At 38.9% G+C, this 27892-nt stretch overlaps 1 protein-coding gene across 2 annotated transcripts in view; it reads left to right on the top strand.

Moving 5' to 3' along the window:
* The first annotated feature begins 1040 nt into the window (after positions 1 to 1040).
* Positions 1041 to 27892, top strand: part of Dgk (diacyl glycerol kinase 1) — an 86036-nt gene continuing 59184 nt past the window's right edge. The window contains exon 1 of one of the 2 annotated variants that reach the window (XM_025217511.2): positions 1041 to 1425. The gene's annotated coding sequence lies outside the window, so the exon portion shown is untranslated. The remainder of the gene's footprint in view (positions 1426 to 27892) is intronic. The other variant, XM_011633872.3, reaches the window with a different exon arrangement.

Below are 27892 nucleotides of genomic sequence, written 5' to 3' on the forward strand. Positions count from 1 at the left end.
TAAAAAAAAAAACTGCGTGACGCAGTGCGCAATGCTTCGCGTTTTGATCTGTGAGAAAGAGAAGCTCCGATCGCCCTTTCTTGCGTAATTCTACTGTAGAATTATTATAGCTGACTATATCTGATTTGGTCAGATGCTGCTGAATCTGTGCTTCTCCACTGCATAAATACCTGCAAAATGAATCATATCGAGCTTTGAATTACGAGAATTTCAATTACGAGAATTTCTCTTAATACCAGAGAAATAAGCACAGCTGCGCACTAAGTCAAGGTACCGGTTTGTTCATCATGAAACAGATATCTCGATGGAAATAGCAACCCAACATGTACAAAAGGTGTCTCAAAAATGTCTTTAAGGATATTGTAAGTTATGTCTCTGAAATAAATTAAATGACATAATAATTTCCGAGAAATTTCGGATTAAATGCGCTTAATATATTTAACAATTTATTTTTTATCTTCTAACACAATATCTATTACTCTATTTGTTAAATATAAATTTCATCAAATTAGATTTAAATAGATAAATTACTATATGGATATTATTTTTAAAAAAATAACTAAAAATTTGTGATCAGATATATATATATATATATATACATATATATATATTGTACAAATCTGAAAATAATTTCGTTATCCATCAAAATAATTACGTGAATTCAAATTTATTGCTAGAAATATAAAAAAATTTTGCCCTGTTATTATCACGCTTAATTCTATATAATTATTTTGATAAAAAAATTATTTTCAAATATTTGCATCCTTCTGGCCGCTAAATTTTTGCTTCAGCAAACCGTTTCTTTTCGTGCGAATTTTAAATTTTAACACTCGGACATTTCGATTAGATATTCAGATATCGCGACATCCTAAGGCGGACGTAGCTTCTGAGAATTCGTCCCGTTTCCGTTTCGCCGCGGCGAGGCGCAGGATGAGAGTGCGATGCAACGCAGAGGATTTTCGCGCGGGCGGACGACTGCAGGGGCAGCATCCGTGTGGAGCAGGTGGCGCTGACGCAGGAGCCGGAGATCGCGGCGGGCGGCGGGCGAGCCGAGCCAGTCGGTTCCGCGCTTCACGCGTGTGCGCGTCTTGTACTGTGTTTTTAATTCGTGCCCGTCACCTTCCAGCGGCTCCGAGTATCTTCGAGAAAGAGGGAGAAAGGGCGAAGGAGGGAGGGTGAAAAAGAGAAAGAAGGACGTTCCAATAAGACGTTGTATTCTCGTTGCCCTCTCGTGCACGGCGATCAAATCGGCGTGCCGGCCGATCCCGCGTCTCTTTTTTTCCCTCGCGGCTTCTCCACAGAGCTACGACGGGGCGCCGGCCGATGACGAGGACGATGAGGACGACGAGGACGAGGAGGCCGACGAGGATATGAGAGCGACGCGCACCTGAAGCGTCCGATACGCGACGCGATGGCGCGGAAATGGTAAATACACACATCAAAATTGCTGTTTGTTTCTTTTCTTTCGAAGAGATCTTCCTTTCTTTGTCTCTTTTTTTTTTATCTCGCACCCACTCTATCGCCCGTCCTCCCCGACGCGAGGCATCACGTCGCGTCCCCGCGACACGCGCTCGCGTCCGTTGCGCGTCGCCGGTTTACGGCCTCCCTCTCGTTCTTCGATCGCTCGCGGAAGTACTCGATTTACTTGCGCTCCGATCGTGCTTCCCGTTACGTGTTTTATTGTGATACGCGACGGGTGTAAAACGGGCGGATGGAACGACACTCGACTCGATTATCTCTCGTTCGGCTATCAAACGAGCGTACTCGTGCCTCTATGTTACGTACGTATTCGGGATATAAGAATAAGAGCGCGATATATAATATAAGGATATTTACGATTCTTGCGGAAAATGGAAATGTCCTAACGTGATAAAAATGTGACTCTTCTTACGCGGTAAAAAAATATAAGAGTTAGTATAAAGTCATGTATATACATATATTTTTTTATCTTCGTACAATTTCGATTGTGAATTAATCCAGAATTCGACTTAAGTTTATAGTAAAAAAAAAAATATCTCACCTTAAAGATCGCATAAAGATTTCAAATTTGCGTGGGCAAGAGCCAAAAAAAATTAATCGTTGACCGTTAAATTAGCGGGTATTACATTACATTTTGATTAATGTTTCGTTTAGATAACATCTCTAATTCCCATTAATATCTATACGCTAAATCTCATCGATGAATTATTTCCCGAGTAATTTACGTCAATATTTGTGTACCAACTTTAATGTTAAGCCTGATCAATTAGATTATCTTTTTTCCCGATAACGTTATAAGCGAGATAACTGTAATCTAGTGAAAAACAGATCAAATTTGGGAATCATCGCAAACCAAAAGATAATTAATTCATCGTCGGTACATCTAACAGTAAAGCAATCAGTCACTAACACAAACATATGCCGCGGTAATTAAATGAAATTTGTATGCCGGAGTGCTGCCGGAAGCTATTATATTTATTACGACTTTTCAATTTTTGATATTATGTCTTTAATAATTCAATTCGTACGAGAATTGTATAAAAGTTTATTGTAAAAATTAAACGGATTTTTTATCTATTTATATTCTTGGAGGAAAATTAATTTAAAAAAATTGAAATTCCAAGAGCATTTTATTAAACATCAATTAGAAACAGTCTATATGCTTTAAAATTTATATACCTTAGAAAATATATATTTAATATTATATTGTCCCATCTAAATCCGTGAGAGCCATTCTTCTAATTTCGAAATAAATTCGAAATTAGAAGAGTTTTTTTCTTTCATCGAAAGAGGATTATACACGCCAAATAAAAGAGAGCTCGAGTATTGAATTCATATTTCTAATTAGCTGTCTATCTTTCGGTTGATACAAAACAATGCCGCAGCCCTGCAACCGAGCAAAATCAATGTACAAATTCTCCGAAAGTCGACGCAGCGAAATTATTTTCGCCCGGCTCTCAACGGTGATCCTGACACCTCGACGCGACGCCCATTCGATTCATTTGACTTCAATCTGAACAATTAATATCCAGCCGTGCGTTTTTAATTGAATACCTCCTTTTGTCGAACGTATAATTGGCATGCATTCGAAATTTCGGCTCGCGGTTATGCGAAACGGAGCCAATTCTATGCTCTTTGTCAGAGATTCCTTTTAACCTTTGACCTTCACAGCGGGCGGTTATACAGTATGGCGATATATATATATATATATATATATATATGTATTCGCGCGCGAGGACTTGCGGCACGATGCCCTCGTTCGGCGACACGAAAGGCAGGATCTCGTGGTTTCGAATGCATTAACATCGGAGCGAGCTTGAAAAAGCGGCGCGGTTCGCTTTTGCAGCCGCGTTTCCGCAGCTTGATAACTTAGTTTAAAACTACTTCGTATAACTTACAAAAGGGTCCAGGTCTCGCTACTCCATTGTACAACTCCTCGTACTGTCGACATCGCGATTTTCCGCAAACTCCGCGGTTGAACGCGACGAATGAGGAATCAAGGATCAATGGGCGAGAGCATTAAATTCTTCGCTACGACCAATTCTGAACCTGCGACGTAACCGATGGAAATGTGTCTTTATATTTTTGCTCCGATTATAAATTACGCTGTACTCTGTATTCCAAATTATAAATGTTAAGAAAATTATTAATTATTTATTATAAATTTGTGTTCTTAAAGTACAGTGTTCTACTTTCAAGTATATTTTAATCCACAGAAAATAATAATTTGAACATTTACATTATATTTAAATTTTATTACTATTTCATAATGCTGGAAGTAAAAGTTTGCATATTTTATTCGGAAACCTTAACGTCGTAATTTTAACGTCGACAGATGTACTAATAAAATTTCTCTACCGCGCACACGAGCGAGTTAAGTCTTTCAATTACAGCCAACATTCGCGGGACACAGGAGCTGAATGCTTAATGAGAAAGCGACCTGAATTTCGTCGCATTTATTTAAACTGAGAAATATATATTAAATGCAATATTTACACGTAACGTAATTTACACGTTAGATTTTAAACCAAGGGAATTCCAAGTCGGCGGTATAGGATCGGACGCGACGCGGCCACGAATCTCTTTCTTCGCGTTTCTAAACATAAACTATGACGTCGAAATTCTCCGCGAGTTCCCGCAAATCGGACATGCTGGGAGTTCCGTTTTTCAAGAGTGATATGCGTCCATACGTCTGTCAAGCGTAATCATTCACCGCGCGACGAACGGACTATTAATTTAAAGTTGTTTTTTAATTCAAAACTAATCTACCTGGGTTTTGCGAATAAATACTTGTATTCGAAATTTCCGTCCTCTCCCGTGGGAAATACCGCTCGCCGTGGGACGCGAGAGATAACACGGCACGGTCGAGACGCTGACGAATGAGAAATGCGAATTTTTACGAGCGGTGATTGTCGGTCAGAATATCGCCGGTGTTTCGAATCGTTTGCTTATCGCTCGCTTAATGAATTTGACCGCATGTGGCAATAAACGCATGCAATATCAAAAATAATAACAATGAGAAGGGTGCCATTAATCGTAATTTGATTTTTGTCAGCTATTGCGATTTCATACTTTTTATAAATATCATTACACTCTAAAGATCTTATTGTACAAGTATGTTATAAATTGCATATGCGATCTAAGTTGATAGGAAATAATTGAATTTAGGACATCATAATTGAATGGATTTTTCCTTCGCCTTTGTTCTCTTGATTCTGTTCTTTGAACTCTTGATTTATTTGTAGCTTACTCGGGCAAGAATTATTTATAAAAAATGTATTTAATATATCTTCTGGCAACGATCAACGCCACAATTATAAGACGACTCGCTTTTCTTCCTCGCTCATTTCATAAATGTTATATTAATTCGTATCTCTGCTATTCTCTGCACTTTACACAACCACGTTGCTGAATTGTGTAGTATTCAAGTACAAGTAACGACTGCCGTCACGATGAATGGAAAGCTTCATTCTTGCTAGAAATCTTTTTTTTTTTATATACGCGTTTACAAAGTACGTTCCAACAGGTTGTCGATTCAACTGTCTATTATTTCGGTTTCAAATCATCAAAAGAGGTAAAACACAGATTTCTTTGACACAAGTACTATTTTGCCATTTCGGAAACCTGACTCTATTTTGGAACGCTTTGGCATTCATGCATACAGAAACCTAGTAGAAAGTATTTTCATTTCCGTTCCGACATTGGGAAAAAAAACGAAAAAATCTTCTAAATGAATAGTTTCCTTTATTGACAAACATTATTTCTGTCACACGACTTTTGATCTTTTTCGATTTTTTTTTTTCTAAAGTTTCGGTGAATTCTATTTTCAATAAATCTACCATTCTATTGTCACATTATATTTTTACATTTATGTCTTTTTAAGACATGAATTGTGTGAAATTATAATTATAATAATTATAACTCTGACATGAGATAAAAGAAATGAAATTATATGATCTAAATCAAAGTATGCATCTGTTACTTTTTGCGAAAATATTCTCGTTTCAGTTCAGGAATTAAGATGTATAGCAACATCGGTCTGACATTTTTCACTGTTTTTGTAGTGTAGTTCATCGAGACAATAATCGGTTTTCGATTTGAGATACGAGTTGAACATACAAAATATAATGGTGATATTAACCTTTCGAAATATCTTATATGTACATATTGACAATAGAATCCGATAATAACGATTCTGATAAATGAAATGAATCTTGCATTTATTCGTAGTTTTTATCGGTGAAAACGTTTGAAATCATAAGTGAAATCATAAGTTTCAATTTTGAGAATCTTGAATTACGGATTAATGCAAATCTCGAGTCGGAAACAAACAAAAACATTTATGAAAATTATTTTATAGACGAGGATGAAAAAGATTGTAGAAGAGAGATCAAATGAACGAGCAAATTGGATGGATAATAAAATTGGATAAATAAATTGGATAAATAAATTGGATAAATAAAATGTTTCATAAAATGTTTCAGCACGAATAATAAGACGACCTTCCATTCATATCATCTAATAAATAGAAAATCAGGAAATATAGAAGAAAGATCAAATAAACAAACAATTAAACATTTTATTTATTCAATTTGTTTATTTGACCTCTCTTTTACATTTCCTATTTATTAACTAATACAAGCTGAATTCTTTTGTTAAGAAAGATTGGTCTATATGAGACAATTCGTAAAATATTCATTATTACCTCGTGTAGAATGAATAAATTTTATTTACGTTTGTAGCAAAATTTTCATTACGCGTATATTGTATTAATATTAGGATAAGAGATTTTTTTTCCTTCCTCAGTTAACTTTCATGAAAATGGCACTTTTTTACTCTTTGATGTACATGAATATGCGCATAATAGTTACAAAAATTACGATGGGTTATCACTATGACACATGAATTGAATAACCGAATGTGTCATCATGCTCAGAAAGCTGAGGCAGAAAATTTTGTTGCGTCCTATTTAGATTTATATTGTTATTTAAATTCATATTGTCGTCCCTTCGCGATGAGCTGAAAGCGGGAAAAATAGAGGATAGAATCAACAACCTGTTGAAGCATACTTTTCAGTACACACGTTCACACAAATCACTTTCATCAACGGCACATTTGTCAGAATTTAGATTTAACCGCGCGCAACGGACTGGCAGGCGCGCCTATCGTAAATACAGTGCTAAATTAACCATATCGAATATACGTTTCGTAATCCTGCTCTAGCATCTGGTGCTACTGGAGATATGCTTAAATTGTGTAACGCCATTGTATCCAGGATTCTATCGGTCGGGATCTGCGTCGCGTGTAACATAGAAGTAAATGTGACTTTCACGGTTGTACGGCTCTATGAATATGCATCGCTCGATTACGTGCCCCGCGCGGGGCGCGCGTTTTGTAAGCGAATTTCTTCTACGGTTCTACGGATCGGAATTTCAAACGACTCCGCCGCGCGCAAAAACGCTCGGATCGTACCTCGGTGAAAATTCAAAGGCTCGCGCTCGAGGTATTTGACGTTAAGTGCAATCACGCGACTCTCTAAACTCTCTCGTTCTCTCTTCTTCGTGTCGCGCTTCTCCGCGCTCCTTTCACACATTGTCTGGATGAAATTCGCGAGTATAGAGAATACACCGTTACGCGAACATAACGAACTAAAACGGATCCTCTTCAAACTACCTACCACCGACTTAATTATCGTAGCTCCGTATTGTACAGGCACAACTCACAGGTAGATACCTGTCTGCCGCTACGATACGCGAGAGCGCAGACGGACCGAAATAAATCCCCCTCTCTCTGTACCGAATATCGAGCCGGCTATATTAAGTTCTACGTTCAGTATTCCGCATTCAAGATTGCTTAACCGTGTTAAGAACAATGGGCCTCGCCGCGGAAGCTTGCCGGCTTCATTAACGTGCTTCATCTGCAACGACCGCGCGTGCGCAAACGCTCGCATCGCTGATTTATTCAATAAAAAGGAAAACGAAACTCCTTTACAGTTCATAAAGCTGGCCGTTAGTTCCTTTTAACTTTATGCCTCTCAATCCTTTTTTACGATGCTCTCAGAGAGGAACCTTCATCGCGCGCGGCAACGAGAAGCTCTCCCCTCCCCTCCCCTCCCCCTCTCCCCCTTTTGTCGCTATTTTTTTCTCTGCCTCCTTCGCCCGTTTCGCGCGCCTCTCGCTTATTTCCTCGTGCTTCCTTCACCCTTTCGCGAGCCCCACGTTCTCTACTCTGCTCAAGGTCAACCAACGGAGGATGCGTTGCCATGACGACGCACGAGCTCAGCGTGACGTGCCATCCATTCCCATCCCTGTTCCGTGTACCATGCACGTGCCTATCCGTCGTGTCGCTGGTATGAGCACGTCCTCGATGCAGACCGAGATGTCGCATAATTTTGACAATGCGTCGGCGAAACGTGTGTCGTCACATCCGACGAAGGGTGCAGCGAAGAATGAGACGTGATGTAGTTTCGGACGATGCGTTTCGGCGAAAACGTCGGCTACTCAGGACGAAAGATCGAACGAGAATCGGAAGATACGCACGGAAAAAAGAAAATAGCTATCAGTAGTTTCTACATTATGTTGTAATATATGGATAGCTAATATTTAGTTGTGATAGCTAATATTTAATTGTGATATCTATATTATTTGCTATTATATTTATGTATCAGGAGCAACAGCAAATCGTTTTGTTCTAGCTCCTAATACAATAAATAGAGTAGCAAATAATATAGATATCACAACTAAGATATTAGCTATCCATATATTACAACATATATATAGCTACCAAATACAGTTTTTAGCAATGGCAGCTACTTTCTGTTTTCCGAGGTGCGAGGAAAAGATTTGACGACAATCTCAGCATTACGCATTTGTCGCGGATCGATCATTGACTTGATCACGATAATTAATTTCAAACGAGCGACGTAACATCATAGTCTCCGATAGTCTTAATTACATGACAATATCGCCGGCGCGCATTGTCACGTGGTTGCTTCGTATTTCGAACACGCCGGTACGTAAATACCACAAAATTGCATCTCTCAGGAGATTACGCGCGTGCAAGGGTGTAAAGCGCACCGTAGCCCGATTGGAGAACGCTGAATTGTATTGTATTCGCGAAAGTGCATCTGGGACAAGTTGAATGGGTTCCAGGAAGAGTACTGCCAGCAAAATTTTATCGTCTTTGCAGCTGTTACCAGACAACTGTTTATCGAGAAGAAAATTTGGAAAAAATATATCTTAAAAGTAATTAATCGTAGCGTAATGAATATCGGATTTATGCAAAGTACAAAAACCGTTGGTACTTATTTCTTTCACTTGGTAAAGCAAGTCTCATAAAATGTATGTAAATATTAATAGACATTATTATTTTTATGAAAAAAAAAAAAATGTACCGAAGGGATTAAATCTTATTTGAGAAACAAATGTGCTTTTCGGCAAAACTGTCGGTTTTAAAATATATTCGATTATACTTTTGATTCGAATTTAAATTTTGTCACTTTGACAAATTTTACATAGAAAGATTCTTAAATTGGCGTAATTGTCTCGTCATTGAATCGAAATTAAATTCCTGTTATTCCGCATGTTGTTGCCAACAGTTTCGTAACTCGAGGATATATCGAAGTAACCAGATTAGGTGGATGCCATTGACATCGAAAATGCCAACCGACCACCTGTAGAAGCTATCGTTAAAGCCAAACTACTGTCGTCGCCAACGATTATAATAAGTTGTTACATTACATATGCGTGTTGATAACTTTGGTGTCGTACTTTTATTTCATTTTACGAATTTACATCACGTTAAATACAAATAATTCATATGTAGTTTAATCAATTTTATAAAATAATCCCATATAAGTTTTTTTAATATAGAAGTAATTAAATTAATTAATGAAACTTTGAAATAATAAAAAAAAAATAAATGTTTAAGGTTCGAGAGGAAGAGATATGATTAAATGACAAAATTAGATAACTTGACGTTGTCTTTCATAGATACATAAATACATTTTGGATATTACGTTTGAAAGACGGTGGCAAGAGCAGAAAGCAAATGGGGAAGTTAGAGAAACGCATGAAACAATGAGGTGGACAAGTGCATTGCTGGCTTAGTTTATGTTACAACCCAGGCAACTCCGATACTTGGAGAATGTGGAAAGTTGGAATTTTACCAGCTAAAATACCTATTGTTCGTATTCATTTCACGCGGGTGTGTCTGCTAAATAAAGTGCGACATACACGTATATACACACACATATATAAGCCAGCCGTATTCATGGAAAAAAAAAATTCGCAAATTTAACGTAAGTACCAGAGAGGTCACATGTGCGAATGGTAGGAAAAAATTGTAGGAAGCACGCGACGTGCTGATGTATATTTGTTTAGCAGTTACGTCGAAAGCGAAGAATCCGTATTGCGATCAAATGGGAAATGGAAAATATCGTGCGTGGAAAATATCGCGTTACACACGATATTTTCCACGCACGATATTTTCCATTTCCCATTTGATATATATATAAAACGCGACGAAGACTCGCAAGACGCGGAAGAATAAACGCGACGCGAAAAGAAGAAATGTCAACCGCGATCGAACGCGATATTTTCCGTTCGAACTCAATCAGCGACGACGAGCTGCCGCCGGATTTTTACGTCGGGACGAATTTTCTATCTCGCACGCGCGGCCTTCCCGCGCGTTCCCTTTTCCGCGCTCTCGCTTTTCTTCGTTCGGAAGGCACGTTGACGGTTTTTAATCTCACGCGCGCCTTTGTGATGCGGGACATTGTTATCAGCGCTCTAGATACCGGTTACACGTCCGATTGACAGGCAATTGTCGATGCATTGTGCAAGTTCTACGGATATGATTATAGCCACGGGCTACAGCACAATGGATTCTCTGCTCGCGATCGTTTGTTTTCATTCGAGGCGCCGGGCGCCGGTAGAGACGGCCAGCATCGCATTTTTCTTAGGACCGTGTCCGTGACGTACGTATATAACTGTGAACTCAACGTGAGGCCGCGATACTACTCTCGCCTGTCTCACTATACATTCTTATTAACCGTGTATCTATACGTTGGCATGCAACGTTATATATATCGCTTATTTATCGAACGCTATTCTTCACCTGAGCCCTCTCTCTCCTCTTTAGTGCACCTTGGAACAGAGAATCACGATGCTCGCGCATCATCATTTAATCGGTTATCTCGGAGAAAGTTTAATAGAGACATCGCATGTCTTCCATTTAACTGAAAATTTATTTTGATTATATGATTAGAGAAGAAAATTATTTAACGCACATATTCACAGATATTAATGGAGCGCGCTCGGATTGCAGCTTCTTGCCCTGTCAATTCCGGACGTCAACGATCGCGATTCCATCTCCGTCTATTATCCGCTGTATTGAACGTATGCCATTTGACGCACGCCATGGTCTGCACGCGACAGCTATGTCTGCAATGATTGCCAAAATTTTCAGTCACTTAAACATGTCCCTCCAGCCAAGTCGAATCGTATGCAATAAATTTGTCTAAATAAAGCTATTCGGATAAATCTTACGATACCATCACGAGTCGTGATTAACTAGCATTACCACGTGAGATATATAACTATACGCAATTTGTGAGCGAACAAATCAAATTAAGATGACTATGATACTAAGTGCATCATTAAATTGTTGTAAGATTAAATTAGCATGAATTTTATATATATATATATATATCAAGCTTATTAAAAGGATTTACGTCGCAGCCGTCGTAATCCGACGGAATAATTGTAATCAGACGGATAAAATAAGCGAGACTATGAATTATGCGATGTTATCGTATTCTTACAGACGCTATGCCATCGGTCTAAAAGTGCGTTACCATTTCCACGGATATTTCTGGATACCCGGGAAGTAAACGGGGGCTAAAGTGGCTACATAAATAATTACTGAACCTTCAGGTAGACGCGCCCACGAATTCTTGCGCGGAACCGCATTTTTCTTTACGTCGTCGCCTAAGACCGTCACCTTATCGCGGCCGTCTGCTCAATGTATCGCGAAAGAGTAGATGTTATCGGCGACAATTTATTTTCGCGAAAGGAGAAACGACGCGGCACCCCCGAGACGCTTCCTCCCGACCCACCTTGAGGGGCCGATTTCCTCGGTGACGCGGAAAATTCGTCCGGAAAATACGTCCGCGAACTGGCGATTGCTTTTGCGTCGGTTACGATCTGCCGCGGTCATGTATGAAAACGTATTTCATCGATATAGCTGGAATTTAATACGCCTCGTGTATATATATATATATATATATATATATATATATATATATATATATATATCGTCGATTTCCATCACATTCGAGATGCCAGGCATAAAGCGTATCGAGCGTGTTCTCTTTTCTCACGAAAAGAGAAATTATGTGATACTTTTCATTAAGTAATGCAGACGAATATCAGATTCCATTCAAAGTGCATGCAAAAAAAAAAATCTTCAGAGAAATTGGAGAGAGTATAACCTTTTCAAGTCCCCTATTTATTAGAAAATATATTCGAATCCCTTGCGAGTCATTTCGAAATAACGGTTTTGTATTTCAACCAATGAAATATCACGATGTCGCACGACTGATATTAATTTCCATTTCTCTCTCTCTCTCTCTCTAAACTGAACAAGGTAAATTCACGTGGTTTCCATCCGTTTATTTCTCCCTGCGATATTAATCGCTTGTTAATTATACCTTAGCGACGTGCGGTGGGACACGCGGAGACATTCTAGTCTCGTTATCGCGGCGCGCGAGTATCGCAACCAAGCACGACAGATGTTATCGACGATAATTTATCTTTGGCGTGTGGGTGGAAAGCGATGCAGCTCTCCCGAGGTGTGCTGCACTTTATGACTACTCGACTCGACTCGACTCGAGAAAGCTACCGATGAAAAATTCTGCTCCCTATGACGCGAAGTCCCCCCCCCTTCCTTCCCTTCCCTGGCACCTACGCCGCGCTGTACGGTGACAATAGCAAATCGGCCGTCGGTATTAACATCCCGCGGTCACGTCTCCCTCAGGATCAGACCTTGGCTGTGCCGTCGCACGGGCTCTCGAAATAACTCATTCTTCTTCTCGAGGCTCCCGAGGTAAATTATTTGCGCGCGGAGCGCGTTCCAAGACACGGTCGAGCATTAATTCGAACGAAGCATATCCGCTTTTCACCTTTTGGTGCACTACTTTGGAGAATTAGGCGATATCTCAGCCGAGGATTTTCAGCTTATTTCGAGTTAATACATTCCGCTTATCAGAGCAATTTATTTAACCTATGTGCCTCAATTCTCAAATTCCTTTGTTCGCTTCGTTTCCCTCCCACTAAAGTCTTTTTTTCTTCTCGACAAAAGGAATATGCAAACCTAAAACGGAGAATAACGGTAGATTAAGAATCATCATTGTAATTCTTGGTAATCGTTCGTTGGATTCGTTGGAAACTACGTCAGCGATATTAAAAAAAGATTTAATGTCATATAAGTATATATATATCGAGGAAAAGGATCAACACGCTTCTCTAGTTTCAATGCCAATAGCATCGGCGTTACTGGTTCATTAGTTTGTTCACGGTCGTTCTAGCTTATTTACAGCCTCGAGGCAACATTTATTTTACGGCCACTGCCTTTTCACAAAATTCACGCTCTAACAGAATACGCAAGCCCTGATGTCATGTAATATATAACCAATATGAAAATTAAATCTGCTAGAGTAACACTCACTCTAACATCCAGAATTAATCAGAATTAATCCAGAATTAACAAAAAATTTGATTTGTTTGTATGCGAATCCTCCTTGTAAATCCTTATAAATCGAACGCACGTATGCTCTTTGTGTGACTAAAAAAAATTTTATTTTCTTTGCGTAAAATTAATCTCATCGATAATTTCACTTTACTCGATACAGCACGATAAAATTATTGGTTTGAAAACTATAAAACGCGAATATAACATCGATACGTAACCGTCAGCGCATAACGTGACGCGATAATCGCCGCAAAAATAATCAAGCTTGCGAATTGGACGGCTGCATCGTATCCGATGGATCATAAAAATTAAAATAAAATCGCTCTCTCTCTCTCTCTCTCTCTCTCTCTCTCTCTCTCTCTCTTTCTCTCTCTCTTTCTCGCGACGAGACCCGGGTGCCATTCACAATGTGTTTGCACGTCGATTACGCGGCTTAAACCCGCATGCGGATGCGTCGGCCGTTTGTGCGTGTTGGCTATCGATCGTTACGATATTATAGCGTAATAAATTTTAATAGGCAACGTCGAACGTGCGCGCGAGTTTGTCGTTGCGTTAACCACGTTATGCTTGCGGATGATCCTGTTTCGTGCGAAACACCCGCAATTATCTATAGCTCGGCTGCGGCTATCGTCGTTCGGTTTATAGAAGCGACGGACATTGTCCACTGAAACAGACAGAGAAACGGAAAGGGGGAGAGGGAGAAGGGGAAAGCTTCCGACCTCTCATTTTCCCGCGAGCTCTCTCTTCTCTTTAAAGTCCCGGCGCGTTTTAGCGCCGATTGCCCGGCCTCGCGCTTTTACGCAGCTGCGCAGCCGCAACTCCTCTGAATAGGGTCAGGGTGGGAATATTCCGGAGTCTCATAATTCTTGGGAGCGACCAGCGGGAGTTAACCAAGCAAAGAGATGTTAAAGGGAATGTATTTCCCCTCCCTCCCTCCCTCCCTCCTTCCCTGCCATCCCTCATTCTCTATCCTGTATACAGCACGTAACTTTAAAAAAAATTGGAAATCATTAACAAACGGAATTACAATGCGGAACGTTACGCTAACGGAATTTTAATTCGCGCCTTATTTGCCGTGATATCTAAAGTAGAAAGATCTCTTTTTCTCTCTGCGAAACTTTTTCGAGCCATCTCTCCCAAAGAAGATCGACGATTCGTCAAATTCAGCAATCTCGCACGACGCCCTTAATCTGTATATCGATATATGTACAGCAGTTTTAGAAATGATCGTCGACGATGAATTTAGGAATAGTGTTGTATTTTGATATTTTTAACATTGCGTTGATCGAGCAAAACGTATTATGTTTTTGCGTAATACTTATCGATGTGCCGGAATTAATTCGGATTTATCGAGCACAGTCATTAGGCATTCATTATTGCCTCATTATCTGTTTATCTATTCGTTGAAACGCAATCGATTTCGTATATACGATTTATTATATACGGATACGGTATTTATGTTTTTACCTTTTAACTTGCATTGATGATATCGCTGAAACGATAATGACAGTTTTACATCGGCATGAAATCCGTTCGAAAAAGTTTTTGATTGTTCACATGATTGCTAATATTTTATTGGTTCTCAATAAAGAAGGAGAGCATTGATAATTGCGGTATCTTCTTTCTTTATGCGATTATCCTGTCTGCAATTTGTTATTATTTAATAAATTGAATAATACCAAACGTACGTATAATTTATTAATCATTTTCGTTAATCAATTATCGTTACACTGATACTGTTCATATTTATAATTTATATTATAGTATATTAGTTTCTTAGTAATGAATTACTATCTTCTCATGATATAATTAATAATATTTTTTTCTCACAATTACATTTATTCGAATTGAATGTGCATATCGGTGATCAAGGATAACAGGGAAGTTCGTAACTCTTTTCAAGGATTCCAATTACTCCAGCACGAACGTTACCGGCTAAAGGCCATTTAGATAACCGATAATACGATTATAAGTTTTCGAAAATGCCTCGAACGCGAATAATCTCATCAATTATCCTATTAATCGCAGATCGTTTATACGAGGCACGTACGATGCCTTACATCGCAAAATTATTCTAATTTTTACAATGACACAATCACGGTCGAATTTTTATCATTAAAAGTGATCTTCTTAAAATATCCAGCGACTTTATTTTCCTTCGATTGTTTTTAATCAAAACATGAGTATATAATACCTATATGTACACGAATCACTATCGCAAAAGCCCAAATTTCCGTCAATTTCTTTCCTTTCCGATCCAATCCGCAACATCTAATGAAACAAGAGAAAAAAAATAGATGCATCAAGTGATCCTCCACTCCAAGTAACGATAGATTATTATTGGTTCTTACCAAGCTCAATACATAAGCTATGTCTTCTGTGTATTTTTAATATCACACGATCTTATATTTTTAGATTAAAACATGATATTAACTTATATATTAAGTTATATCTTCTCCGTTTTTAATATTACACTTAATCTTATACGATTATGTTATACGATTAGGTTATCGTGCTTTTTTCTAACACATGTATTCTATATAAATTAACCTCTAACGTCGACATCGGTTGAATCTAACTTGAACTTAATTTAACTTTAAATTTTTTAATTTTAATACTGTACAAGTAATCAGTTACAATTTAACCGTGATTAAAACTAATCGATATTAAGCGATTACCACTCTGCGAAATCGCTCTGCCTCAAACGATAATTTTCGTGTATCTGGATATCACATCTGTTGGCACATCAAACTTATTTCGCACCTATTTCGAACTTTGCTCAATCTTTCGTAGTGTTACGCGGATCATAAGAAGATAATAAATCCAAGCGGCAGCCCCGAGGAGTTTCATTAGGACCATACGACCTCAAAGGAACTTATCTTCCGATTCTCGAGAGCGAATAAAAGGTCAAAGATTTCTTTCTTACTGGAACATCTCGGGCGCGAATGTTTTTCTTTTTCCATTTCTTCCTCTCACCGAGCTTTATTCTACAATCGTGCCTAATCTTCATGACGACGGGCGCTATTCAGATATCTTTCACTCGCAGAGACCTTAGCGCGTGGGCGCCGAAGCGAACTTACGTGTCACTGTCAACTTGAATATCTCTCCAACGTATCTCTCAGTTTTCCTCAATCCAAGCCGAGACTGAGAAATTTCAACGAAACTGTCTCGCATTGAAGTATCCTCAAAATTGGAAAATCTTACTCTACAGGGCCATGTTCCACATCGCATCATTTCTTCTATTCGCTTATTTATTTAGCATTTATCTCGCAAATTACTGTAATTTAAATAATTCATATTATTTATACGCATATTATTAAGTATAAACTTTTCTATGCGAAGAAAACTGATTCTAGCACAATATCTAACTGATATATCTTTCTATTAGATAAATCAAAAAAATACATAAAAAATTTAAAACCTCCTTTAGAATATTTCGTTTTTTTTTTTATTTTATTTTATTTTATTTTATTTTTTTTTTTTTTTTTTGTATTGTATGAATCATTGGTATTTTTTTCTTACATTATTCCTTGATGAGAATTGGAAGAGAAACTTTTTTATATAACCTAGTTGATATCGATATCTGATCAACATCAGACTGTATTTCAATTTTCATGTAGAAGCAAAATGTTTTTTCAAGTAGTCAAAGTGATGTGTTATTTAGCACATGATAATTTCGAATAAGCATTTTGTCTTTCGTTAAGTGACATTACAAACAGCGTTGAATCTTTTCGATTAACTTAATCAATAATACAACCATTATCTGGTAGGCCATGCTATACGTCGATTTACTGGATTAACAATAAACGTAATCGACAACAAAGTTAATTATTACGGACAAAATTTATATCTGCTATCATTAGATACCGTTTGATACCTTATCATAAATTACGTAATGTATTTCGAGACGTTCAATACGCGTGATATAACTCAATCAATAAATAAACGAAATTCTGAGTATTTTTATTTCAAAGCCTGTAAACAAAACTATGGCTCGTTTAACGTGTGCGCGTTAATTATCGATGCACCGCCCATTTGCATAAAATCGCACTTGCGATGCATTTCCAATTCTGAGTTTGCTCTATGAGAGATAATTATATATTATATTTCCGCAATTCCGGTCTTCCTCTTTCTCTCTTTGTCTAATGATATATATATATATATATATATATATATATATATATCGATACGGCGCAATTGTACATATAATACATCCCTATGTGCTGCTCATTCCGTATGAAATAAATTTCCGCCGAAAAACGGCTTCGTCAAGCTGAATGCTTCGGCGTAAAAGCGATACTGTACAATTGATCGGATTTGTCGGTATTTATAGGTACGCGAAAAAGCTCGTATTACTGGTCTGTATATCACTGCATCTCCCCTTCGGGATTCGAGCGTACCTGCAGACTCGGAATTAGGAACGCGTTAGAGAATTGCGGAAACACACGCGGGGTGCATCAATAATTAACCCGTATGTGGCCTCCATTATGCTGAAGACATCGTAATGACATGCGCGTCCGTAGATTACATCTTATCCGGAGAATCCTCTGTATAGCAAGATCCAATTTCGTTATGTATTATTCGACGTCGAATGATATCAAGTTTAAGATTAATCAACGTTAAATTTGACATCGTAATCAAATTTTCCCGCCTCTCTATCCTCGTGACGCAATTATAACAATTATCCCTGAATTATCCACACGTATTTTAAATAACTTTTTCTTCTCGTGGTATCCAAATAAAATATTCATATCGGGACGAGACAGAGTTTCGTGGGACGCGATTAGCCCTCAGTTTCGGTCGCAGGGGGTTGTACTCGGTCAAAGGACGAGTGTCGTGGAACAACCCAATGGGGGAAGAATATTTAATCCGGCACGGTTAACGCTGCCATCAAACGGTTCCTCGTCGTCGTGGAACGCGCGAAAAGCGTAACGCGCGCGAGGAGACCTGGTCGTAAGGTCGATCGGTGGAAACGGAAGGCAATCGAAGTGTAATGATATAATTCGATCGGATGAACGGAGGAAGGCGTTGCCGAGAGATATGGGCGACGAATTGCGTCGCTTGTAAAAGGGAACGTGACTGACTCAACGCGAGAGCTTCGAGGCGGGAATAGGGTTGAGTCGCTTTAACGAGATCCCGGCGTCGGCTAACGAGACTTCCATGGGGATTTAGATAGCGCGTATAACTAGGCATAGCCTAGCGGTAATGATGCGACTCGATGTCACGTTTGCTTCATGCTCGGCTCGCTAGGATTTCGCCCTTCAAGCAAAAGCGCGCGACATTTCGGCACCGCGTTGAGAAACATTTGTAAATGAATTTTACTAATTTTTCAAACTTCACGAGAAATTCACGAGAAAAACAGAGAACGGAGAACGCAATTTTTTATTTATTGCACGGAGACGCAATTTCTTATTTATTATCGCATGAACAAAATTTCAGACTCGTTCAGACTCGTACCGGCCTCGAATTGATTTATTTTTACACAGTTTTTCTACAAATAAACCGATTGTTATTTGTTTGATTTCTTTATTCTTTGCTAAATGAAATTAACTTTTGTTCTCATTAATCTCATATGGCTCTATAAGCGCTAAATACAGAGATAGAGAAAATGAATCTCGGATTAACATGTGAGAACTTTATAAAAAATCTTACGATGAAAATGTATGTATGGAAAGAAAATATTTGAATAATGAAAGATAAAAATGCGTGATAAGTTTTCGAAACATTTTTCTTTCTCGAATAACGTTGGCTTAACATTACGCTCCCGATAATGTTCCTACAAAGAATATCGAAAACAATCACGCGCGATTTTCATTCGATAAATAATATTTTTTTAACTTTTAGTTGTATGTTTCAAATTTATTTTGTTATCAGTTTTCAATTTTGTAATTATTTTTCTGTTTGATTGTTCTTTGATAAATTCATAATCTTATATATATTTCACATTCCAGCATCAATAAAATTTTAATTTGATAAAAAATTAATTGTTTGAATATTCTATCCTGTGAATCTTTTATATTTAAAAAAAAGCTAATTAGTTTTTATTGTTTTAATTTGAAAACGGATAATTGTACAAAAATACGTTTTTCGTTTTTCTGTCTGGCATTTTGTGGCAAAACAATCTGCTTTGAGAGTGCACAATTTTATTTTTATCGTTCCACGAAAGTCAAACTTTGCAGAACGTTATCATCACTCTGAATTTTCTAATATTTTAAGTTACGTTATAATGAGATTTACTTTATTTTTCTTAAATTTCGCTTTGCGGCCGTCGTAATAAGTAGAGTCGTATCAGAGAATTATAAGGTTCATAATTTACTCTAAGCTCACACTTATTTCATTTTTCTCACCCGAGGCTACTCAGCCATGGTGTCTTGGTTCATAACTGCTTGAAATCCATTTACAGTTTTAAATTTCTTTTTTTGAGACGCCCAGACTTCCATTTCCGTAAAGCTGCACGTTGTCACATTATCTCACCATATTTTGCGATTTGAATTATAGATTGTGAAACGATCAATGTTCTATATTTCTAATCTTTGAATTTACATAAGCTTAGAATATAATCAAATTTTGAGGAAAGGGAGAATTACAGATTATATCAATTCATCTCGTCAAATATTGCATTACTTATTCGAAAATGACAGTAATTTATAGAAATATGTTTTGAATTAATCTGCTATATTCTAAGATGATTATGATACAAATTGACAGAATGAAATATTAGCAGAATTTAATTTCTTTTTTCAAACTTCCTTTTTATTCATACATATAATTTTTTTAATATTTCTTACAACGCCATGAATAACTGTTTGATGAGAAAATTATCGACGTATCTAAAAATTTCCATAAAGAGATGCTAATCTCTTTATAGAAGTATATTAATCTTTAATGCAGAAACAAACCGAAGCAAGATCGTTAAACTCGCTGTCAGTCCAATTGTCAGTTCGAGTTAACTCAATGAAATCTCTGGCAGCGAGTAATGACGTTTCATGGAGATTTAGATGCCCCGTATAATTAGCAGCGCGGCAATGACTCGATCTACCCTCATTTCGTATCGCGTAATGTCAACTCCGTTCAAGAGATTACATTCGAGGATTTAAATTGTGTGTAATATCATCGGTCATCCGCAGGTCTGACTCAATTACCGTGTTCTTCTCGGAAAATTTTCCTTATCCCGTTAAAGGTGTAAAAATTAGAACGGCATTTATAATTTTGATAATCGAATCAAGATGCAAAAGATATGATAGATGATTTAAAAAATTAATTAAAAAAATTACTATATAATAATTAATATATAATCGATAGATGAAATTACAAGACAGTTTTGTTGGGTAGATTTGATCGGAAACGGTATCTCATCTTATCCACTGCGAGGAAACGCGATGCAACAATTCACGGGAATTCTTTGGAAGTTTAGGAGACGTAGGAGTATGTCAGTCTTCCTGTTGGCAAACTTTTCGAACACGAAATAGTGCTAAAGGCGATGCATAATTATAGTGTATGCACAGAACTTACCGCGATGATGACGTTCCGCCTGCTGTTTTAATATTTACGAACTTTAAATCTATTCTTCGCACTTTCAATTGGGATAGCAAACGGGAGTTTAATCGTCGTTCTTTCAAGAGCGACGCGCACAAAATGGAATCCGTCATCAAAACTTTATCGAGTAACGTTGATGATCGGTTGAAAATCATCGTTACAAAGAAAATCGAAAAGTTAAATTTAACGTCACAACAATACGAAACTTACCATGTAAAAAGACTTACGTTACGTAATCTCTGATATTCCGAATAAATCTTCTATTTTTGTGAAACAACATAACCAAAATAATCGCGACGTTGTTTTTATCGCGGAAAAAAGGCGACGAGGAAGGTGTGAAAACCGGTGGAAATGGCAAAAAAAAAAAAAAGCAACGAGCTTTCTCTTCGTACGTAATACGAACGCGGTCGTGTTGGACCGCTAATTATGGGAGCAAACGAGGAAGATAGAGAAGCGACAGATGCGCGATGATCAACAGCTAATTAAGTACAACGCGAATAGAGAGCGAGGGAAAAAAAGAAGAGACGAAAACTAAAAGAGGAAACGGCGGAAACGGAAGTTCCTGGGACTTTACTCGGACGGAAAACTTCGGTGTTACACAATGGTAACGAGCCACGTTCGTCGTGCTCGGCTGCTCGTATCGCTCCTCGTCCTTTTGTCCGAGATCTTTTCCTTATGCTCCCTGCTTCCGCTTTTGCTTCAGTAACTCCGCGTCGCAAAACCGCGATGCGGAACTGCGTAGCCAACTGAAAGCGGAAGATTCGTGTTCGATACGAATTCCGCATGAATTTGTCCATTACACATTGACATCCTAGAAAACGTAATCCAGCAGCAGCAGTTCGCACGATATTTCTATGGCTTACTGGAAAATTAGCTCGTTAACTATTTTCAGGAAAAGCGAGCGCTACGTAATTTGCATTTATACGTTTTCCCCCGGATTTGCAAATTCCTATTTACAATCGTTTTGTGCATCTCTAAATCCTAAAGATTTTTGCATAACGTATATCTCTTCTTCTTGAATTTCATTTTCATTTATCATACTTATCTTTTCTTTTTTTTTTAGAAGCTAGACTAACGCTTTTTTTAAGACATAACTGTTCGAATCTCCGTTTCGTAATTATATATTCAGTGCAGTTTTCATTAGATTTAGGAAATTATTCGAAAAATATGGTGATGAAAAGTAGGAAAATACAAATCGAAGATTTATTATATTTTATTATATTTTACGAGCGGGAAAACGGGAGAGGAAAATAACGCAGGAAAGAAGAACGTCGCTCGCAGCAAATCAATACGACTTGAACACGCCAGGCTCAAAAAAAAAACGATGTTGCTTAATTATATGCGTAATTACATGATCGATATGTGCAAATGAAATCTCTTTCGCGGAACTCGAAACACAAAGACACATTGTACTTGTCGCCTGCAGATTTACGTAAAGAGGTACGCGCGAATGCGCATAATGTCACCGCACAAACGCACAACCGCGCTGACATTTACGTAAATTCGTTTTACATACTTGAATCGTATTGTGGCATTAAATCGCGGACGCGTAACGCCACTCGCAAGACAAACGTTTGGCACACACTTTAGCAGCGCGCGCGTCATGGACACACTTCCGCGCGAACGGATGCACACGCACGCGTGCACGTATATATATATATCCGGCGCACGTGCGGCACGAAAAAAATCCTGATATTCGGATCACGTTGTCCCCGTAAATCGCGACCGCGGAAAATGTACGCCCTGGCGAACGTAATATTTACAGAGTCGCGGCGAAGGCGGATCTCTCTTCGATTCGCCGCGCCGCGCGGCGGTAAAACGCATCCGCGGATCCGTCCGTTGCGTCCGTGCCAGGGCATAATTATGGATCGCGCGATGGAATGGACTCCGTGTGTCCAGAAATCGAGGCGCAAAACAATCCGCGCGAATAAATAATCGTACGCGCCGCAATAACTCGACGGTAGCGGCGGCGGTAGTGGCGGAGTTTTAATGGCGGAGTCGTAGGCGGTGCCGCGGAACGCGAGTTAGATTATATTTACTCGGGACAGGGTATAACGCTGTAATTTATTGGGCAAAGTGAGCGATACACAATGCGACGGTGTACACGAAATACCGTGAACGCGAAACTTACTCGTAACACGGGCCACGAACGCCCCTATGGCTATAACGCGTCGCAAGGCTGTGTATTACATTTGCATTCCGTGCGTATTCACGATGACTTAACAATTGCGTGAGATATGCATGGACCGAAGATAAGATCGTAGCGTGAGGCATTCCCATCGGAATTCCATTTGGAATTTAGAGTAATATTTGCCTCTAAAACGAATATACGAGAGATCTAATTTATACGTGAATATGCAAATATCCATCCGAGGCTGACCAATCCGATATTTTACTACTTAGAATCTTGTACGCGGAAAAGAGGAAATCTTTTCCCAGAATCGAAAAAAAATATGCATTTTAATCTCGTGACAATATGATGATTATGATAACAAAATGTTGTAATAAACATTTTCAGATTTCGCCACTATTTTTGATCCGTGTTTTATTGCATAAAAAGCAGTCAGTGGAAAAAGAAATCAGTGGATGGATGGAATATATTGCTTCATTCCACGCTAATTATTTGCGACATTATACATCAACTTTGTAAGTCACGCACGTTTTCGATTTACAAAGCGGCCGTTTCAGCGGGGAAATTTATAGACAAGCTTTCAGGTTGAGTTCACGAAACTCCGTAGATATACCGACGTGGATGGTATACTCCATCGTTCGCATAAATTCATTTCTTCACACGCAAATTGCAACACATGAGATGTACCATTTGTAAATCGACATGTTGTGGCATAAACTTGCGCGTTACGTACGTACGTAATTGATTTTTCTGTCAATTCGTATACTTTGATTGCAAACAACTGTTATGCGAAAAACGATAATCGCTGAATAATAATCTTTACAAAGCGTTAATGGATGTTTCGTAACAATGTTTTACTAGCAAGAATTTATTTTTGACGAAATCCCAATTCTTACTTTTACCAAAAACTACGTGTTTTCTTTTTATATATGACAAAAGTTTTGTACAACAAAAGTTTTGATATATACGATAACCCGATAATTCTGGCAACCGAGTCGTAAATTCGATTCTGCATGCTCCGTTTTTCGCTTCGGAAAAAACGATAAAATAAAAACGTTTGCTTGCCAAGTTTGTAAAAGAGTTTTAATTTGTAATAAACACCTTGTTAATTTTAATGGATCTCATTCCTCGCGCAAATGTACTAATTTTGCAAGACAAAAACTTATCCTTTATTAACTTCTTAATAAATTTAAATAAAATACTTTTAGAAGAGAAAAATCATTTTTCCTTTCGTCTGCAGTCAATTGAAACGATCAATTTGATTACTAACTCTGTTCGAGATATTACACTTCGTTAGATGATTCTCTGAAAAAGATTCTAATTTAAAACTTCAAGCTCTCTGAAAGTTACAATTGTTGAAATAATCTTCCTTAATCTTCCCGTCTGCATTAACGTTTATGCATGGGACACAGGGTTAAATCGCACGCAGAGCCGCATTGTGTTCTTAGCGTATGTCGACCAACCATAATCCAGCACGTGAAATCAAATTACCTATGTATGTTGTAACCTCGTCAAACATTTTGAAGCCAAATTGGTTCCTCTGAACTTCAACCTTTAGCTGCTGCGCGCCAAAGGAAAATTATTATCGTTGTCGATGCGCATTATAATTTCGCGGAGAGTATGAAAAAGAATGTATAATATATAATATATATGATAATTTTCGCTCTAATTATGTATCATTATAGAAAATAATTTCTCGTTCAAACAGACGTTCTCTCACGCGTCGTATCGTAAATTATTCCGCGTAAAATTAATTTCACGTTACATTTCGTACGAGCAGTCCGTCGAGTAATAACAAACGACGATTACAATGATTTCTAGAAAAAAAATCCTATTTTCTTCACACTTTGGAACCATCCTTCCGAATATGACGCGAGTCTTCGCAATCGAACGACGCTCGTCACGCTCGGCACTTCCGGTCGGACAGGCCGATGACACCTGTCCGTCGAAACTGACTTCGGTTTCCGTTCACAAGTTCGCAACTGGGACAGATTGAACGAGCGAAAAGAATGAGTATCGCCGGGAGAGTCTCTTTGAAATCGCCTTAGCAGATAGGGATCAAATTTCCTTTGAAACTCGCACATCCACGGATACCGCAAATTAACTTTTTCTTCCGTCCTTTTTTTCTTTTCTCGGTATCATCTCGCGAGTAAAACGCGCTGAAAAAGCATCGAGTGCGCACGGAAGTGTACGGTTTCCCGAGAAAAAGAGGGAGGAGAAACTCTTGGAGTACTTTTGCCCCGCCGTACTAACGGCGAGAAAAAGTCGGTCGCGAGAGCGGAAGAAGTTTCCTTCTGACGATACATCCGCACGCAACAACACGCTCACACGTATATACACATCTACGCCCGTGTATGTACAAACAAACAGTTCTCCCCCCCCCCCCCCCCCCCGGCACTTCTGTCCCTTATCATTTCACGGAGCTTCTCTTCCGCGCCGCCTCGGAAAGATCTGATTCGAGCACGAACGACGAACCTTTAAAATCCGTCCTCTCTCGCACCTCTCGCTTCCTAATAAACGGCCGGTTATGATTTCACGCTCGCTATATGGATTTGCGGGCCATTATCACGAATCACACGTAGCGCTTCTTGCGAGAATACCTCGGAAAGTCCTCGGGCGAGAGAGAGAGATCTCGTTTCTACGTGCCGTGCCACACCAATAAAACGTTGTAACGTCGATTTTGTTCCGACTGCGTCCCACGCACGATTGTGAAACTAATATCGCGAGATTGTATGAGGGGCAATATTACGGAAGATATATATCGATACTGCGATCAAATATCAATATTAATAACTGTGCAATTCAGGTTTGGTATATTTTGCAGCGTTTCTCTGGGTATTGTTCAGCGATATCACTTCGATTTCGAATGCCTCTTTTCAAATTTTTCATACCGAAATCACATTTCAATTTTTATTCATGTTTTGACATTCGAGCGGTGACTTGGCGATGTGCTTTTTATCCATTATTCTGGAACGCTGGCAACGCGAACGTCTTATATTGGTATCAATTCATGGAATCTTTATCGGACAAGAGATCGATATCATAAGATTTTCTCGGTATCTTTCGAGGTTATAATTGGACAAATAATTGATAATATCTTGGAAATTGAGATGCAGCAGATGCCATAATCACTTAATCATTTATAAAAAAAAATTTTTAATTTAAATTAAAAATAAACAGTGTACAAAACTATCACTGTTTTCAGCAATTGATAAAATTAAAAAAAAAATTTAATATATAAAATGGCATACGTAAAATATCAATAAAATATCTATGTTTGTAGTATTTATTGATTTTAAGCAAAATTTTCACGCTCGACGCTTCGCTTCTCATGTCGTCTAGAATGTGAAAACGACCATTAATGTTTGATGATCTAATTGGCCATTACAGAAGCAGACATTCCAAAGTTATGAAAGTTCCCATCATTCATCGACTAATGCTTGGCTGTCAGATGACGACAAAATGTCAGAAATTTATCGTCGCACGAAGCTGCTGCACGAGGGTACACGGCTGTATCACGTCGTTGGATCCACCTTCGACCTTCTCCCGGCAAAAAGTGCATCGTCCGCGACGGCCTTAAACCGCTTTACGGATGAGCTCGTAAATTTTCTTCTGCTGATTCGTCTGTTCGCCCGGGCGGACTATCAATGGTCTCGACCAACCGACGAGCACGCGCACGGGATCACGATTTCGTCCCCCCTGCTCCCTCCCCCCCCTCCCCGGTCTCTCCCCGTCCATATGCTCCATAACTTATTGCAGGAAATCCGGTTTTCGAGAGCCGGAAGTTTTAATAAGAGTACGCGAGCCACGTCTCTCTTGGTCTCAATCACGAGTACGACAATCGCTGATTGCGCTGATTACGAGATTGTCATGTGCACCGAATAGCAATGCGACGCTTCGAGGATGATACCGCATGTATTTTCTGATTTCTTTCTGCATTTCTCTTCGCGGGCTTAAACGGCGCGAACGGCTATTTTCCCCTTGGGATGAGAGGAATATTGGGCTAGTGGGCGACGGTCGCGTTTATCGAATCGATTTAACACGAGGTGCCTCGGCCGTACGTCGGCTCCTCTTTCGGCTCTCGCGCCGACCGCAATACGCGGATATTAAATTGGAATTACCGGCATTAGAGTGGAATAAAGTTTCGCCGCTTCGCGCGCAAGTTTCCGAGTAAAAGTAATTTCCATCCCGAGACGGTAAACTTTAAAATAGCAGAACGCGGAGATGGAATCGAGGTAGGAATGGAATCTTCATTTATACTTATGAGGAGGAATCGTTTTCTCGCACCGCGCGCCCAAGAGCGCAGGCAGATTCAAAGCAAGAAGTTAATTAAACTTAAGGATTTTAAATCCTTTCATCTCGCCGTCACCGTCTCTCAAACGGTGCTCTTCTAAAGAGCCGTTTGCACGGGGGGGTGGTTACCGAATATACACTTGATCTGACCGACGCGGCGTGGCGTCGCGCTTTAACGTAATGCGAGTTAGCAATTTTTATTCGAAATTCCCCGAGTGTCGGAAAACAGAGCCGAGTACGAGTACCAAGAAAAAAATGTAGTTGACACTTTTGCCTTTTCAGGCTAGGTTGAAGTATCGATACCCGATATTTTGCGGGTGTCGTAGGTTTGTGCACTTATCGTCGTCAGTGCTAACGTCAGATGGAGCGTTGAATTTTAAAGCTCCTCGCTATACGTGCGCAAACTTTGATGTATCGCGGCCTGTATTCTTCGCGAAAACTTTTAAGTCCCGTTGAAATCTTCGAAACGAGGACGTTCAGTTTATGTTGTGAGTCGAGGTGTATCGCTAACCTCGAAGCCACCACCATCAGCCACCCTTGCCACCGCCATGGCGATGGCGCCTCGAGATTTGCATTAATTTCAAACTACGGAAATTAAGAAAATAAACTTAAAATTATATTATCGCAAAGAGACAAAAAGAACGTGCCGATCGCGTAAATTATGATCCAACCCTCGTGATGAAAAAGGAAGGACAGGAAAGT

The sequence above is a fragment of the Pogonomyrmex barbatus genome, unplaced genomic scaffold (genome assembly GCF_055798465.1).
Source record: "Pogonomyrmex barbatus isolate J1 unplaced genomic scaffold, ASM5579846v1 scaffold3, whole genome shotgun sequence".
NCBI lineage: Eukaryota > Metazoa > Arthropoda > Insecta > Hymenoptera > Formicidae > Pogonomyrmex > Pogonomyrmex barbatus.